Genomic DNA, 18,081 nt, shown 5'->3' with positions numbered 1-18,081 from the left:
GTCTTCAGCCATTTTTTAATGACTTAAAGCATCCCTGCATTTAAATATCTACATCATAGCATCAGACCCAGCAGGATATTCCAGCCTCAAGATGTTTCCGAGGAGTCATTAATCATGAGTGTTTTCCAGTGTTGTGCTGCAGTTTGCCAGTGCTTTGCAACTTCTGCCAATGTTTTGGTGTTGTTGCTACCAAGCAGGCCCCTGTTTGCATGTGGCTGCCTCACACTAGCGCCCCCCCCCCCCCCTGCACCACACTGCAGAGCAGAAAGTGAGGAGGGAAAAAAAATGGGGACTCCCAACCCCTAAAAAAAAATAATAAAACCTTCCACGACGCCCCTCCCCCCCTCTCCATCTCTCCATGCTGGGCAGGATGAATTAGCCCGGGACAAAAGGCTTTGTGGGCCGGCCATGAAAGGCCTATTAACCATACAGCATCCCCCAGAGGCCCTGCCCGCAGGACACCGCCTCCCAGAATGCCACTCTCTCAGCAGGCCGCAATCCCAGCATGCACCGCTTCCCTTCAGCGCTCACCCCTGTCACCCCCGAGCCTCACTGTGGAGCCCCACACAGATTGTCATGTAGATGATTATAAATGTTGTTATGAAAGTGATGGCGAGCGAGGAGGAGAGGAGGCGATGTCAGCGGTGTGTGAGCACGTGTTGTGATTTGTATGTTTCGCCAACAAAGACGCTGAGTTAGATGGAGTGAGAGCGCGGGGTGAGTTTTGGGCGTCAGCTGTCAGGTGTGAATTCTGCCAGTGTGTGTCCCATTCTCTTAGATTGTATAGTCCAACAGTGTGTGTGTGTGTGTGTGTGTGTGTGTGTGTGTGTGGAGTATGAGGTGATCTCTCCTCGAGGGTCCAAACTGTGCGATGCCGTCTCCTCTCCGACCTCCTCACTCCATTGTTTTGCTGGGCGCCATGACGACGACCCGCTCTCTCTCCCTCTCTCTTCAGTATCCTGCTGACCTTAACAGCTGTGTCACTTCCTCAGTGTGACAAAACCAGAATGAATCACACAAAAACGCACACACACATACACACACATACTTTGTTGTCAATAGGTGAACTAAATCACACAACCCCACTTTCACTCTCACACACATGAAAGGGAGACAGAAGAAGAATCCTGTACTCTCCCTCTTTGTATGTTCACATTAATCAGTATAGACGACAACACATTGAACAGGTCATGACGAAATATTAAATACCTCCAGTTCATACTGGCTGTGATGTGATCACAGTGCAACATCAGTGTGAACATATATCATTCTCATCTATTTCTATGCAGCTGTGGTGTTGGAACAGTGGAAGTGCTCATACTGGGCACCAGCAAAAGAATCTTTGAGATCAATGGGGAAATTATGAAAGATTGCTGTTAACAACCAATCATTGTGTAGAATGGACAAGGTTTTTGTATCGTAGGTTTCAAAAAGTCACAGAAATCGACAGAGTGATACTTTGTAATGGTGGTTTCAGACGCCACTGGAGCATCTGACAAGTACTTCAGTTTAATATCATCCAGACCAATAAGCCTATATGCTATATGCTCAGAATATGACATGAAATGATGCAATACAGGCTTGTACTGAATTAAGTTTATAAAATAACAACCCCAGTGCTGCCAAAAGAACTCTCCTATGGCTCGTGGTCAAAACATGGTTTTTCATTTGCTGCATTTTCAAAACATGACGAATTGGATGATACGTGTCTCGACTTTTACATTCATGCATCACAGAGTCACAATTCACCAGACTTCTAATGCATTCTGCAGACAGAAATACTGAAATCATCTTCATCCATTCACCTCACACACTGTGACAGGTTCGCTGATGATGCACATCACTGTGTCATGGGCCTTAGAATGAGGGCTGTGAATATAGCATAGATTACAGTATATTCACACCATGGTCATTTCCCAGCCAGTAGAGACAAGAGGGATGATTACAGTGACGAATACATTTTTCACGCTTGTATTAAGATAAGACTGAAAATTAAAAAATCAGACCCTCTCCTTTAAAGTGTCACTATTGTCTCTGTGTTAACAACAACAACCTGAAGCTCAGTGGGAGTGTCAGGGTTCGTCGGCCCTGACAGGAGAAATGTGCTGCCGGTCGCTGCACAAACACCCTCAGTCATGGGTCGTATCATTGCAATAACCCAGTCATTCAAACAACAGGTGTTTCTGGACCAGCCCCGTGTCGTCCTGCAGGACCTTCCTCTTTATGGAGCATAATACCATTACAGTATCTGAATAAAGGATTAAATGAAGCATGATGGGAGGTAGAGTCAACAGCACAGTTTTCTTAGCATATACAGCTAAAAATAAATGCAGGCGAGCTGAGAAACTGCAGAGCACATGTCAGAGCTGTCCAGTGAGAGATTCAAGCCAGGGGTCTGGAGTCATCTGGTTTTTTCCACCACTTCTTCTTCTAAATTTCTTTCCTCTCTTAAATTACAAAATAAAAAAAGAAATGCAGAAGGCGCTCATGGGAAAATGTCCCCATAGAAAAGTGAATGATGGTGTTTCGTGACCTCTCAACTGCAGCTTCATGCACATAACTTATCTTTCTACAGTGGAGGAGAAAATACAAAAATCCCTCGCTTGAGTAACAAAACCCGTCCTGAGGTCCAAACTGTACTTAACAGTTATCTGACTTTAAAGTGGAAAGAACTACGGTTGAGTCGGTGCACATATGAAGACATGAACTCTTTGGCTTATCCAGGATATAATCAGGATATTGCTTCTTTATTTAAAACTTGCTGTTGAGCTTCTCAAACTCTCAGTGTCTCGGTGTGTGGACAAGAGGTACATTTTTCATGAGCTGAGAAAAACAGACATGTTTAATTTAATATAATGTGTTTTAAATGGTGAATGTCACATAAGAAGAAAAATAATTTCCTCAACACTTTAAGGCATTGTTCCACGTTTAGGAAAATACAATTATTCACTTTCTTGATGATAGTTAGATAAAAATATAAATACCACTGTCAAACCAAAAAGTACCATAAACTAAAAGCTATGTTATCGGAGCTATTTTTTTCATTGTCTTTTATATTGTTGTTGATTGATAAGAGAATAATTCATGGATCCTGATGAAATAAATCTTTCCTATTTAAGGAACTGGCATCTATTTGGAATTTGGTGCAGATCCCAGTAAAGATCCAGGTCCATTGAGTTGAAAACGATGTATCTCACAAAGTTAAAGAAAGTTTAAAGAAAATTCCTGGATCCAATCCCCTGATCCACATCTGCACCAAAAATCCAACGGGCTCTGTCCTGACCCTTATCTGTCCAGTGGTTTTTGCGTAACCCTGCTAACCAACAGAGAAACAAACAAACAACAGGAACACTGAGAGCACATTCCTCTGCCAGAGCTGATGCCCATTCTCACCATGTCAAAGCAGATTTTTCCCATTAGACTAATCATCAAGACTGTGGCGGTCGGCCATATTCTAATTTGTCCAGCACAGTTTCATAATGACCTCACATAATAACGCTATTATAAATAAAAAGATCTCTAATTTGGGGCGTTTTGCTCCGTTCCTGTATTGTATGGTTGTGTGAAGCGTCATTTGCCTTGTGCCAAGTATACCAACTGAATTTATCTGGAAATGCACAATCAGTGAGTAGTTAATAACAAAGCAGAGACTTTCAATATAACAGTTTTATTTATTGTTCGTTACATAAAACCTGATTGTGCAAAGTATATGTTGCAGCCATCAGATACAGTTAATGTAAGGAAGTGAAATGTAGCATTGTAAAGTTACAAAGTCGTACTTTCACCTGAACACTATTGGAGGAAACATGCCTGAGTTTTGCAGACACAGCTACATGTTGCACTGCGCCCTGGGCTTCCAAAGACAGACACACAATCAAAATTCTTCCTGCAACTGAGGGAGAAGAGATTTATGACATATTTTTCCTTTCAGATGTCTCCAAAGCACTAAAGCACTCTCACACACACACAGACACACACAGACATAAAGAGGGAGCATCTTGTACTATGCATTGTTGTCTCGGGAGCTTTTCATATCCGGAGATTTTATTGTTCTTTTTCATTTCTATTGATGTAAAGCTCTGTGTGTGTGTTTGTGCTGGAGGGATATGGAGGGTAATAGGCTGTTATTGGTTCTCATTCCAGTGTGATTGTGCTGTTGAGACACAGATCCAGGCTCAGGTGGGGTCGGACCTCAGGCTGAGTTAGCGAGTGTGTCACGATGAGGAATGTGCCGTGTGAACGCTCTGATTAGATGTTGTTTTTATGCTCAGCGGTAACTTGGATCCATGGGATGTAATTTTCTGCAACAGTTTTTTTTTTTATTGCACATCTAAAACCGAGGTGACAGGGAAGACATTTGTTAAGGCTCATTTGGTTTATTTCATTTACAGTATTTACTTGTTTTGTTCGTTTTTCCAAGGATTTTGCAACTTGACGTCCATCCACTTCGCCAAAGTGGGTCACCATCACTGCTTAAAGCTAAAATCTGTAACTTTCCATCGCTGGTTCCAAACTTTAAGCCTCTAAGCCAAGATCCACCCATCGTCATCCTCGAACAATTTCCTTTTAGCTTTTCTGTTTTGTCTTTTAGACGATGTTTTTATTACATCTCTGTGATTACAACAAAGTCTGACATTTATTTGAAGCATCATTGTAGAAACAATGAGGGAGCCCGGGATTCAATATACAAAAAGTGACAATGTGAAATAAAGGTGAACATTTAGGTAAGAAGCACAGCTATAGGTTTATTCATTAATTAACATCAGTGCATCACCATCATCAACTTTTTGCCATTTGAAAAGTTGAAGTGAGGACTGTAACTGTAACTGGACAAGCTATACAACCTTTGAATAGGAAGTACCACAATATTACTCTTTTAAACAACATATCAGCAGCATTAGCCACCATGACATTAACTTTTTGAGGCACTCTACTCTACTTCGCTATCTCTACACAACATTTTAGCATCTGATATAATCCTGTAATAGTCACTTGTTCAAACAATGGTTGCTGTTTATAATAGAAGTTAATTTAAGGTAGATTCCGCTGTGAAACTGATATTTACCAGTTCGCTTTGCATCAGTTTTGATATTCTTACAATTAGTCTGTATTTCTACTAGTTTTAGATTCTAATTATAACTCATAAAATAGACCTGATCTGACTTTCTGAGCATGAAATCTGATCTTTATAGACAACAGTAAAACTTAATCCTACAAATCCTATATACTAATATTATGCCATATATAGGCTAGTACACACACACACACATCCGATACAAAGAAGATGCTCATTTGCAAAACGTGTTTCTTCCATGAATATGTAGAGAACATAACTGTATTTCTTGGCCTGCGCCTGTTCACTTAATATCCACTTGAAGGCTTAACTCCGAGCATTGTTAGTGTAGAGATTTTGTTCTTGCGATTGTTCCAGTAATTGTTTGCCCTCAGCAAAAGCCTCAAACATAACTTGTGTGTTGCAACATGGAAAAACCAAAAAATCCTGTTATTGACACAATCTGACAGCGGCACGCCAGCCTCGCTCCGTCTCACTCGGCCTTCTCCTCTTCCAGGTCTTTATCAGCGCAGCCATGTTATGACTGGTGCGGCGCAGTAAATATTCCCTGCTCTTTGCGGTATTAAATTTTAAACTGGCCCTGAAGTCTAAAAAAGTTGTGACTTTATATCCCTATTGGAGTGAAGTGTGAGTTTTGACTCTAGCAGCTAACCGTGTCCAGATGAGGCAGACAGTCCTAATTGGACCTGGAGCCAGTTAAATCCCAGACCCGCTCTGCTCAGCTCATGTGGCTGTTTGGCCCGATGCAGGGAACTGTCCGTACACCACTTTACTTTTTAAACACATTAATATCTGAATATACAGTCTGCTGTGCTGCATTTATTCACCTACGTCTTGCTTTTGCTCTCAGGGGAGGAGGAGTGGTCCATCAGAGGAGTGGGATTGGTACAAAAGGTTAGAGAGTAAATAGTTGCAGACACAAGCCTGTGTTGCTCTAAGGGTCAAAAGGTTTGACGAGAGCCGAGGCCGGGGAGTGTACGTTGTGTATCGGACGTCAGGGAGTGGACGCCAGAAGACAAAGTGGCAGCGCAAGGAGAAAAACCCCTGATGTTTGACATTTTTTATCAGGCACCTGGTTTTATCATCCAAACCCTCCCTGTGTATGGTTTTATTTGGATCTGTCTCTCTATCACTCCCCCCCCCCTTTCCTTTCCTGGACTCCCCTTTCATACTTTTCCCTCTTTCCTCCCATCATCCATCTTGGCTTTTGCTTCTCCTCCCTTATTTTGACTCGCTTTCTCACCCCCCAACCCTGCTCCCTCCTATCATCTATCTACCATCCCTCCCTCTTTCCACGTCTCCCTCTCCGACTTCCTGCTTTCCAGCCTGCCAGACGGTCATAATTAACGGGGAACACGATAGTCCCCCTGGCCCTCGGGAGCCCTCTACACTCACTGCCCTGAGAGAGTGAAAGAGAGTGTGTGTGTGTGTAAATCCCTGTTTTTTCCCCCGTACCTCCAGACTTGGCCTATGGTCCGTGCTCCACTCAATGCGTCTTTATGTTCAGTGTCAGCAGCGAAGCATGATCTCACTCCCTCCAAAAAACACAGCAAATGACTTACAGAGGCTCCCAAACACAGGCCACAAACACAGAAAGGCATACTGTCCAAAAGCAAAAGCGCACACACACACACACACACACACACACACACACACACACACACACACACACACACACACACACACACACACACACACACACACACACACACTGGCAACGAGTAAAGAAAGCCAGGGAGCAAGACTCCATTAAATAAAGCTGCCTGGTTCTTCAGTTAAACAGAAACTCAAGTGTTTCCCCTTGTTTATGAAATTATTGTTCTGTTGCGTCAAACTCACATTTGTGCGACACAAAAAGCCAAATAAATCACAAAATATGTCCAAACAGTGTGTTTCCCTCACATGACCATACCTGTCCTTATATGTGCATATCTGTGTGTGTGTGTTTGTCTTCCGTGCCCCCTTTGCCTTGGCATGTTTCCCCATCTCCCACCCTCCTCCTCCTCCTCCTCCTCCTCCTCCTCCTCCATGTTGTTGTGGTGCTGGGAGGCAGATCCCAGATCAGAGGGCAGGGACCCGGCAGCTGATAAGGCGCTGCACTGATGCTATCTGTCAGTCACTGCCAGAGGGCGGGGCTCAGAGCCAGAAGGTCAGGACTCTTGCGGTCCCTCGGCTCCCCCCCCTCCTTCCTTATCTAAACACACAAGAGATGCTTTCACAAACAAGAATAATCACAAAGCACGGGGGGGGGGGGGGGGGGTCATAATAACATGAACAACACACTGCAACAATACTCAGAATATCTGAATAATACCAATTATTCTATGTACCTTTGTCTAGTAGAGGATATTCATTTTATAAATGGATTAATGACTGATCATGATGCAGATCAGGAGCACTTCTGTGTTTTTGCAAGTTTAGCTCTACAAATCACTTCTCCTGGCTTTTTCTAAATGCATCCTACAAGTCTTGGATCGTTTTTTTCCCATCGCTCCAGGCCGCCATTTCTTTCTCTTTTCATTTCTGCCTGGTATTAAAAAGAAAAGCTTGCTTGACTCATGCAATCAATCACAGGGAGAATCAAGTCAAGTCATTCTTCGCCGCAGGTTTCGTTCCTGTGGTGCAGTAATTTAAGTGCAGACGGAAATAACTGCACTGTATTACCTCATAAAAAGAATAGTGACAAAAACAAATGCATTCTCTGTGTTTCTCTGTGACGGCTTTCACAACTCATGCAAGGCTCAGTTATTACAGATATTATAGAATTAAACAGAATTCACTCAATGTCTGAGAAATGCATTCAGCAGCATGTTTTTAAAATGAATTAACCTTTAACAGTAAATTACTGGGTAGTACAGTAAGTGGTCTAAAGCACCAGTGTATGATTCCATAAACCGTGTCGCCCTCTGTGCCAGTGTTTCTCTGCAACATGAGTCTGGAAGAACATTGCTTTTATTTCATTTAATTTAATAAATTTCTGCAATGCATCAATCCCTTAACAACTTAAACAAGGCATTGTTATAAGTTTGTACTAGATGCACTGTTGGCCCCTGCACATGTATATTTGTACGTGCCGTGAATAAACTGAAATGCATGCGTGCACATAATCCACAATCATTGTTTGTTCAACTAAATTTCAGTTTTTTTTTCAAATTCTTGAAGTTGAAAGTTTTCATCCCAGCACCTGTTTCCTCTCTGTGCACGTGTAAATGTGCACGTCTCAGTGTTTGTTGGCCTCCTGAACGTGTGCAGGTGTCTGTGCTGCCCACTGTCAGTGTGTGTCTGTGTGCATGTGCGTCAGCCCTGCAGTCTAAATATTGTGTTGTGCTCTAGTAACAGCTCTTCCTCTGGCTCTGCAGTAGCTGCACACTCGACTGTTTATTTTCTTTCCTGACGGACGACTTCTTATCAAATAAGCAGACACTGCCTCCGAGCCCGCTGTCCAACCACGCGCTCCCAGAGGATATCCCGCCCACTCTCCTCCAGGCTGTCCGCAGCGAGGCCTCGCCTTGTGCACGGTGAATGACAGCAGAACGAGCCACTTACACCAGTGTCCGTGCTCAACGACAGCTTCCATTCATACATGTAGATCCATAGAGTGACTGTAATAAACAATCTTCATCTCCTATAACGTCCTCCTTTAATGTGAGGATTTGCTCAACAGTGCGTGACGAGCAAATCCACAGATGCTTCTCAGATATGATCTTGGAGCAGCAGCGATGCTCCCTTCAGCCAGGATTTATAGACTTGTCTTCAGAGACACCACATATACAGAGCAGATGTGACAGATGACACAGTGTTTTCTCTCGGTCTCCATGGTGATTACCCTCAGTTGTGACAGAGAGATAAGAGCCGATGGTGGCTTCCACAATGGAGGCTTTATGAGTCAAATATGGGTCCGAGCAGACTCTATACTCCCGTCACATCTCCAGCTCCGAGGGGGTGCTCTGTTGTTTGTTTCAAAGTTTGTGGGGGTGAATGTGCAGTGTATTGAAACTGAATTTCCCCCGAGTGGGACATTTAAAACGAACCAAATGGATTTTCCACAGAGTCCAAAGAGTGAAATATCCAACCAGACTCTGTTTTATTGAGATTCAAATTTCATTCCTGATCCTGGAAACAGCAGCTGACGAATCAATCTCACCACAAGGTCAATTTAGAAGCTGCTCTCTTTTGTCCATTCGGCTTCATTTTAATGAGGAGACAGTCTGGGAATCTGGACAAGTCAGTGACAATGGGTGGACTCCATCGTCTACTGCTGACGACCATGAGGTAGGATTGAAGTCCGAGCTCAGCCAGATTGGGGAAAGTATTTTGTTTTTCTGTTGCTGCTCCATCACACAAAGTGAAACTTTTGCATAATCTTATTTACAAATACTTGTAAAGCACCATGACATCATTGGTAGCCTTAACATTTTGAAATGCAGATTGTAAATAAAGATGGGTTGGATTATTTTCAAATTTTACTTTTTAGTCACTTTCTAGTTCTGCATTTATGGTGTGAACAAATACTGTGTCCCAAATAAAATTTAAAAAAACTAGTGTAAATCTGTTTTTTGAAACTTCAGTGAATTTTAAATCTGTTACTGTGAAGAGATGGATCTTGTTGATACTGTGAGACAATGTTTCACAACCGCAAAAGTTCCTTCATGGGAAACCAAAGGAGAAGACTTTGTTAGTCATCAGTGTTGTCATCAGAAGACAGATGTAGGATCTCTGGAGCAGATTTCTAAACCCTGACAGAATAACCCCAGTGATGTCATTGTGACGTCATCAGGGTCATCTCCAGTTGGACCACACATGTTTAGCAGAAAGAGGTGTAGAGCTTTAAAAGACGTGTGCATGTATCAAAAATTTTAGGATTCAAATGAAAAGGTACTACCAGGTTGCATTATGGGATGTGTAGGATCCATTGTATTTGGAGCTTAACGGACAGAAGGTCAAGATGACTTGATTTCTCCACCTTTCTTTTTAAAAACCTCACTCGTGTCCCTCAGATTTCATGAAGTACTAGTACATCATAAAACAAGACCTGTTCCCTGAATCTAAACTTTGCTGTATACTTTTTTTTTCTTCTGTTTCATGTCACTTACTGTAACAGATGAAAACCACCCAAGTTGAATTTCTTGGAAACTTACCTGGCCAAGAAAACTAATTCACTCTGTGTCCTTTCTTTTTTTCTCGTATGCTCTCAGGTGGAATCGGTCCTAACTAAAACCACATGGCCATTATGAGCCTCCTCTTCTCCATCACTCCTCCTCCCATCTGTGTGTGTGTGTGTGGGGTGGTTGGGGGGGGTCAAAGGAGTGAGAAACTGCAGCCGTAGTGGACCGTGCATGGTTGTGATTACATGTTTATGTCCATATTTGTAAGTCTGCTGGAAGGCGTCCGCGTGTGTATGTGCGTGTGTGCGTGTGCTGCGCTGATGACAGAGTGTGTACATGTTTATGTGTGCGAGAGTGAAAGTGTGTACACTGCGAGTTGTGAGAGTAAATAAACGCCGTGCAGCGGGGACTCACGTGGCATTATTATCAGAGCTCAAAGAAAAGACAAACTGTTTTTTTCACTCTGGTTTGATTCATACCACCCTCTGCTGCCTCCTCCCTTTCTCCCCGACCCACACACACACACACACACACCAACACACACACAGCACCTTACCCCCCCAGCCCCAAATTCAACACATGGCTCCAATCAGGGGATTATTTTTAGCACTTTGGGGTTTTCATGAAGGAATTCCAATCAGTTGTAATGTGATTGTCTTCAGTATCCACACTCTCGGCCTGAGACTGTGAATGGAGTCTGCAGTCGCAGCTCCACAAACCAATCCCCATTCACTGTCTCGGAGGCGAGTTTGGGAGAATTTGGGTCATTTGGGCCTTTTTCTTGTTGTTGTTGTTGCAGACGCCTGCCGCTCGATTGCAATCGTATCCCGGCAGCCTCGCGACTGGGGAATTCTTTACAACGGCCCAGATGCAACACGAAAAGCCAGTCCTCTGTGGAATCACTTACTTTGATGATCTTTGTGGAAAAAAGAAAAAAAAATCCCACAAAATAAAGTTTGGTTTGGAAACCACAGATCAAACACACACACAAACACACACACAGAAGGACTCGTACAGTATGCAAACTCACACACTCACAATTTGTGGTACAATGAGGCATTCTTTCTCCCTCCTTCTCTCTCACACTCATACACACACACTAACTTACACTCATTAATCTGGGCAGACTCAGGAAACCGCTCCAGTGAGCTGGCTGGAGGCCCCGGGAGGGATCGGAGGGGTGGATTTGAGGGGGGGGGGGGGGGGGGGGGGGGATCAAAGCCAGGACGAGAGCCGTAGACTCACTGAAAAGAAACAGCAGAGAGGGAAGAAAAGAGAAAAGAAAGTTTGAGAGGGAAGAAAAGAGAAAAGAAATTTTCCTTTGCTCTCGAGTTCTGAGAATACAGGAAGGAGGGAGGATCTGAAACCCGTCCATTTAATGAACTGGGAGTGTAGAGAGTGTGTGACGGTGTGTGTGTGTGTGTGTCTGTGTCTGTGTGTGTGTGTGTCCCCACTCATACCTTCACGATGGGACGTGTGTGTGAATAAATGAAAGACAAGTTCTGAATAAATGTGGTTGTTTAGAAAAGGTTCTGCAAAGTTCCTGCATAACGAGGAAAAGCCGCAAAATGAAAACTCAGATATACTCATGCGTGCAAACACACACACACACACACACTGTACACTCATGCACAGGCCGAGACACACACACACACACACACACACACACACACACACACACACACACACACACACACACACACACAAACACACACACACTGTACACTCATGCACAGGCCAAGGCCAAGACACACACACACACACACACACATGCATTTCACCCCCAAAAAGCTCAGCAGGGAGGGTCGTCGCTCCCTAAGAAAATATTCCCCAAAGCACTAATTAGAAAAATTATGGTGCTCGTTAATACCCAACCCCCCTCACACACACACACACACACACACACACACACACACATTCCCTCTCCATCTTAACCCCCTCCCCTCCTAAGTCTTGCAGAAGAAGAAGAAGAAAAAACAAAAAACAAAACAAAAAAGATTCTGGCAGAGAGAGAAGAGAGCGTTCCACTGGCAGGCCTGGGTCAGGGCCCTATTTACCTACCGCAGCACTGCTCTCTCTCCCTTACAGCACCGAGCACCTCCCCTCAGTGCCGAAACCTGACCCTGTGTCTCTCTCTCTCACACACACACACACACACACACACACGAACATACAGTACATGGAACCAGCCAAGAAGTGGCACATGGTCCTGGTTAAAAGGTTCTTGGCTCCAAATGAAACCCAATCTCTTGTAGAGTTATTCCTCTCGTTTCTTAAACTTAATTTCACAAGATGTATAAGAGAAGGAGTTACCCCCCCCCCCCCCCCCCCCCCTCCTCCTCCTCCGTCCCCTTCAATCATTCCTTGTTCTCCTCAATTATTCTTCCCCCTTTCTCTCATCCCGATTAAGTTTCAGGGTAAAAAAAAAAAAAGAGAGGGAGGATAAAACAGGCGGAGGATTTGTTGAGCCTCTACTATCCATCGCTGGAGCCATTTCAGGAAAAATGGGAGCGAGGGAGGGAGACAATAGCATGGACTTTCTCACAGACACAGTGAAGTGGTTCAAATGTAAACCAGCGAGCTTGGAAACCACACACACACAAACACACTGTACGTGAAAACACGGGCAACGTTTCTTCACACAAGTCTTAATCAGGGCAGATGAGGTGACAATTTCAGGGAATCAATTTGTCTTCTCTCCGCTCTCTTAGCTCTCTATCTGTTGCTGACATTTCCTCCCTGTACCATAGCCGAGCCCAACCGCCCATTACGACACCGCACAGGCCCATATTAAATGTATATATAGTCACGCTTCAGACCAGCAGACACTTTCTCACACAAAAGCTGCAAAGAGCGAACACGGGGTCGTACAACAAAACTATATGAAAGGAAACGCAGGCGCAGGCGGGCTGGGGAGGGAAGCTGAAGCTTGACCAAGATCCAAGATGGCCTCGGCCTGCGTGGGCGGATGAAGACAGTGAAATCCAACATGCCTGCGTCTTGTTTCACGGTATTCCCCCCCCCCCCCCCCTTATCCTTCTCCTTCTCCCCTAACACGCTCCTCTCCAGCGCTCATTAGAAACATCTCACTTAGGGTAACAGTGTTATTTCAGCGTTTGTAGCTCGTTATGGGAGTGTTTTTCCTGCGGCGTGGCCCTCGCCGTGAGTGTGCGTGTGTGTGTGTGTGTGTGTGTGTGTGTGTGTGTGTGTGTGTGTGTGTGTAGAAAGAGGGAAAGGGAAGGGGGAGAGTGGTGGGGGACGGAGGAGAGGTTGAGGTGAGGTGGAGGGGGGGGGGGGGCTTCTTTAACATGGGGGGAGAGCGTTGAGCGTTGAGTGTGATTCCAGATGTGTTTTTTTACTGCTCTGGCAGGGATGACAGGGCTGTAAAGAACCTCTCTGGAGTAGCCTGAAGGGGGAGAGAGGAGGGGAGGAGGAGGGGAGGAGGGGAGGAGGCGGAGTTGGATGTTCGGCGGCTGAAGGCCCCGGGGGACGAGGCCAGAGTGGAGTTGGGGCGGGGGGGCAGGAGAAAGGTTTGAGGGGGGGGAACTGGCGGTGGACATGGTGGTGTTCAGGGGTTTGGGAGAAGTTAAGTACAGGGCCGTATTTTAGGACCTCGGGGACCGAGACGGAGGGTGTACAGGGGGGGAGGAAGGGGGAGGGAGTGGGAGGAGAGGAGAAGGGGGGGCAGAGACAGAATGATAAAGCTTTTCCTGGCAACCACGTCCCACTTTATTGGCTCAGGTGTGTCGAGCAGGGAGTTTGGAACGGTGTAATGGTGAATGGGGGATATTAGCGTGTGTCATAGCAATGAGCCCAGTGTGTGTGCGTGTGTGTGTATGTGTGTGTGTGTGTGCTTCAGTGTGCTAATGAGAAAATGGAACCAGGAGAAAGACAAACAGGCAGTGTACTGAGCAAAACTGTGTTTAGAGTTTGACTCAGTTTAAAATGTGGCTTAAGTTGAGTTTCGATGCTGACTCGACGCTTTGCTGCATGACCTCCCCGACTCTCTACCTTACACACTTTAGAAAAGGCCTAATGCAAAATATCTTGAAAAGATTACCTGGGAAAAAGCGAAACCATGGTCTATCTTTAACCCATTGTACTTATATGTATTTGATAATATGGTTAAGAAGGGAATCAGGCTAAACTTTTGATCTGATCATCTGAGCAGCCGTGCTTTTTGTTCGACTGCTGCAAACTTTGTTGTTGACGCAGTGTTGTTGTGTTCCCAGATCTCTGCAATTACTTCAGTGAGTAGCCTTCAATCTTTCCATGACCCAAAGACACTACGGCCAAAGTGACCAAAATAAGACCTAAGCTGAAATAAACTCGAATTATCCTTTGACACAACAATGAAAACGAAAACAATAAAATGCAATTAAAGCTCAAGTCTTGTCAAAGCTGAAGTGAGCTCCGAGCGGCTTTGACAAGACTTGACTCAAGACCCCGGGCTGAAAGACTTTAAAAACAGCTCTTGTGTTTGTCATGCATGAAATGTGCGTGGAAAATGAAGAAAAGCTGCGAGTGAGGGACCAAAAAAAGGGAGGGAGAGAAAGAAAACTATATCATGCAGGAGACATGATGTAGGGGTGTGAGTGATCCGGCTCTGTGGGTCCTGCAGCTTGTTAGTCATGCTTGTTAATATGCGCCTGTTTTACGGGCTCTCATCAAAGACTGATGTGGCGTTTCATCTCAACCTTACCTTCTCCACACAGGCAGAGAGGAGAGGAGGAAGAGGAGGAGGAGGAAGGGGAGACGTTAGTGGTCTTTGTAAAGAGTTTTTTTTTGTTTTGTTTTGTCGACTGGGTAAAATAATATGTCCGATTTTTTGCTGGGGCAAGGTAAATGTCAAAAGCAAACAAAAGAAAATGCATTGGAAAGAAACCATTAGGTAAGAGACTGTTGTCATGGGAGGAGGAAGTCAGTAACTGGACGGAGAGCACGAGGAAAATGGCAGCCACCTGCAAATTTCATCAACTTAAATCAGAAAAACTTTTAAAGATGCATAATGAGTGGAAAATACGACGGGTTTCCTCAGAAAAAAACCTAAATAGAGAGCAGCTGTTGACCCATCAGAAAAGTCACGACGAGCCTCTGCAACAAAAAGGCGGAGGCACAAATTGTTCAGACCCCCTGAAGTCAGATGAGACGATCGAGAGAGTCATCTGTGTTTTGTAGAAAGCCGGCAGCCGACTCTTTTAGCCCAGAATAGCATGAAGAGAGGAAACAGGGAAGATGCAGCTAACTTGGCTCTGGTAACAACAGGAGGACGGAAAAAAGTAAAGTGCACCAATGACAGCCCAGACAAAACACTTTTTCATACACATGAATAAAAAATAAATGTATACATTGATTAATTAATTGATCTTAACAGGAGTCCATAGATTGTGTGACCTTTGACCTAGTGTGTGGATACCTGACCCAAGCAGGTCCTGAGTGAGTCCCGACGGGTTCCTGGCCGGGTTTGGACAAAGACTTAAAATTTAAATTCAGCTTCAGGTCGGTTTGGGTCACATTTGTTGGGATATTACACTGCACAAGCCTGTAATCGGCAAAATGTCAGGTTCAGGTTGGGTACTAACCAGTGCTAACACAAAAACAATGCCTGCCAAGTTGGGGTCGAGGTCAGTCAGTTTTTTCTCATAAAATTGCGACCTGAGCCACACTTTACTTTGGACAGAGCCAGGGTTGCAGATACCTTCTTTGTGCTAAGCTAAGCTAAATTAGCTGAGGCCTAATGCACGTATTGGCACAAGTATGGGAATATGGTTATGTGTTAAAGTCCGGAAACGCTCCTGAAAGACATACACTGCATTATTTAATCAATTCTTACTCCTTTTCCAGAATCCCAGATGTTTTTTAATGTAAATGTGGGGGAGGCAGGGGGAGAGGGAAGTGGAGGAGGAGGTGGCGGCAGAAACAGGCCACATCGCACCACATTGTACCCGACACACACTGCGTACGTGTGACCGCTCGCTCGCCCTCTCCAACCCCTCCTCTCCCTCGCTGTGTCAGTCCTCCTGAGGAACGCCAGCACCTCCAGGTCCGGAGAGCAAGGCTTTCTGGGAGATCAGAAACAGATGTGCCTCCTGCCCCGTCTCCTCTTAACTCTCACAAAAACACACGCGGCGTCTTGTACACACACACACACACACAGAGACGCTGGCGGCAATTCAGAACCGGCACCAGGACCCAGCCGGAGTGACGGGCCAGCGTGACCCTGAGCTTGACCCCGGCCCGCTGCACCTCAGACAGGAAAGGGACGCAATTGGCTTCAGCTGTGACCCTCCTGCCCCCTCCCTCCCGCCCGCCCCCACCTTCTCATTAAGACAAACTGTTTTTAAAGGCAAAGCAGCTTTCACTACCACTAAAGCCAACACCCCGGAGCATGGAGAGGGGCGGCGGGGCGAGGAGGGGGAGGCACGGAGGGAAGGTAAAAAAGAACAAGAAACAAATAAGAGCCGGAGCAACAGGGGCAAGAAGGAAGTATTTCAACAAAAAAAAGAAAGAACAAGAGATCAAGGTGAAGGAAAAAAGTTAAGAGAGAGAAAGGGCAGAGTGTAAGAAAATCCAGACTCTGGGGAGAGAGAAAAGTCAGGCATATCACTTGCAGCTGTTGCAGGCTCATGTTCCCAGAATCCATTGCAACTTGGCACATTTTTTTCTAATAAGAATGGGCGGCGTCATGGTTACATTTATATCAAAACATCCAAAACAACCGCTTTGAATTGGAGAGAGAGAGAGACGGTTCTGGAGAGCGAGAGAGAGAAATGAAGTCACTTAATAATAATTGCAATAAACTCTGCGTAATTATAAACAGCATTTGTCTTGGAGACAGACTGCTGAGGGGACAAACACCATATTTGTTTGTTTAGGGATATACAGCGAAGACATATGGGAGGAATTAGACTTCTTTCACATCCATAAAGAAGAAAAAATGACTCTCAACTTTTATATTTCGCTTGCCTCTGCTTTTGTCATCGTTTCTGATCCATCAAACCCCCAAACGCCCGCTTTTCTCTTCCAAATTCTTCCGAACAGCGAGCGTTATTCAGACCCAGTGGAAAGTGTGTGTGTCAGATCTCCTGTTCCATGTTGGAGTGTCTGCAATACTGCTGAAAACATTAGCATATTTCATGTTTGGCAACCTGCGACGGCCAAAAACCTAAAGTAAAGAAAACAAGCTCCACAGAGCTGCGTGTGTGTGTGTGTGTGTGTGTGTGTGTGTGTGTGTGTGTGTGTGTGTGTGTGTGTGTGTGTGTGTGTAAGTGAGAGTGGCAGGGCATGCTGAGGTAGATTAATACCGCTGCTCAGAGGGGGGTTCCTCCATTCAGGGCTGACTGATGTGCGTCCCAAATTGATTTATGAAAACGGCCCTTCATCAATTATGTGTGGAGAAAGAGAGAGAGGGAGAAAAAGGAGAGAGGAAGAAAGAGAGGATCCTGGGGGGTAGAGTGGGAAATAAAGAGGACAGAGAGGATGACGCTGGGGAGGGAAAAAGTGTGTGAATGACGCCGCTCTGCTGAGGAATGTGTCTAATGGACGTCAGTTCATGCCACAGGTGTCCGGCATGGTCGACGTGATGGTTTGTCATGAGAAGTACAATGAACTGTGGCTGATCCTGATGTATGCAGCCGGCTCTTTAGGCGACACACTGAGCATGATCCAGCTCCAACATTCATCTTCACGTGCAGCATTCATACGACATGGAGACGACTTGTGGAGTAATGGCTTGTTGAGTCGGGTTTTGTGTGTGTGAAGAAAAGGAAAGAGGTAAAAAGTTAGGAAAACGCACACACACACACACACCCTCCGTCCCAGTAACTGCGTGTGGATGGACACTAGTGGAAGCAGTAGAGGTTGTGTTTGTGCAGCAGTGAAATGTGGTTTTTGTTGTAATAA

Source organism: Hippoglossus hippoglossus, chromosome 20 (genome assembly GCF_009819705.1).
Source record: "Hippoglossus hippoglossus isolate fHipHip1 chromosome 20, fHipHip1.pri, whole genome shotgun sequence".
Lineage (NCBI taxonomy): Eukaryota > Metazoa > Chordata > Actinopteri > Pleuronectiformes > Pleuronectidae > Hippoglossus > Hippoglossus hippoglossus.
Note: the sequence above shows the minus strand (reverse complement) of the source record.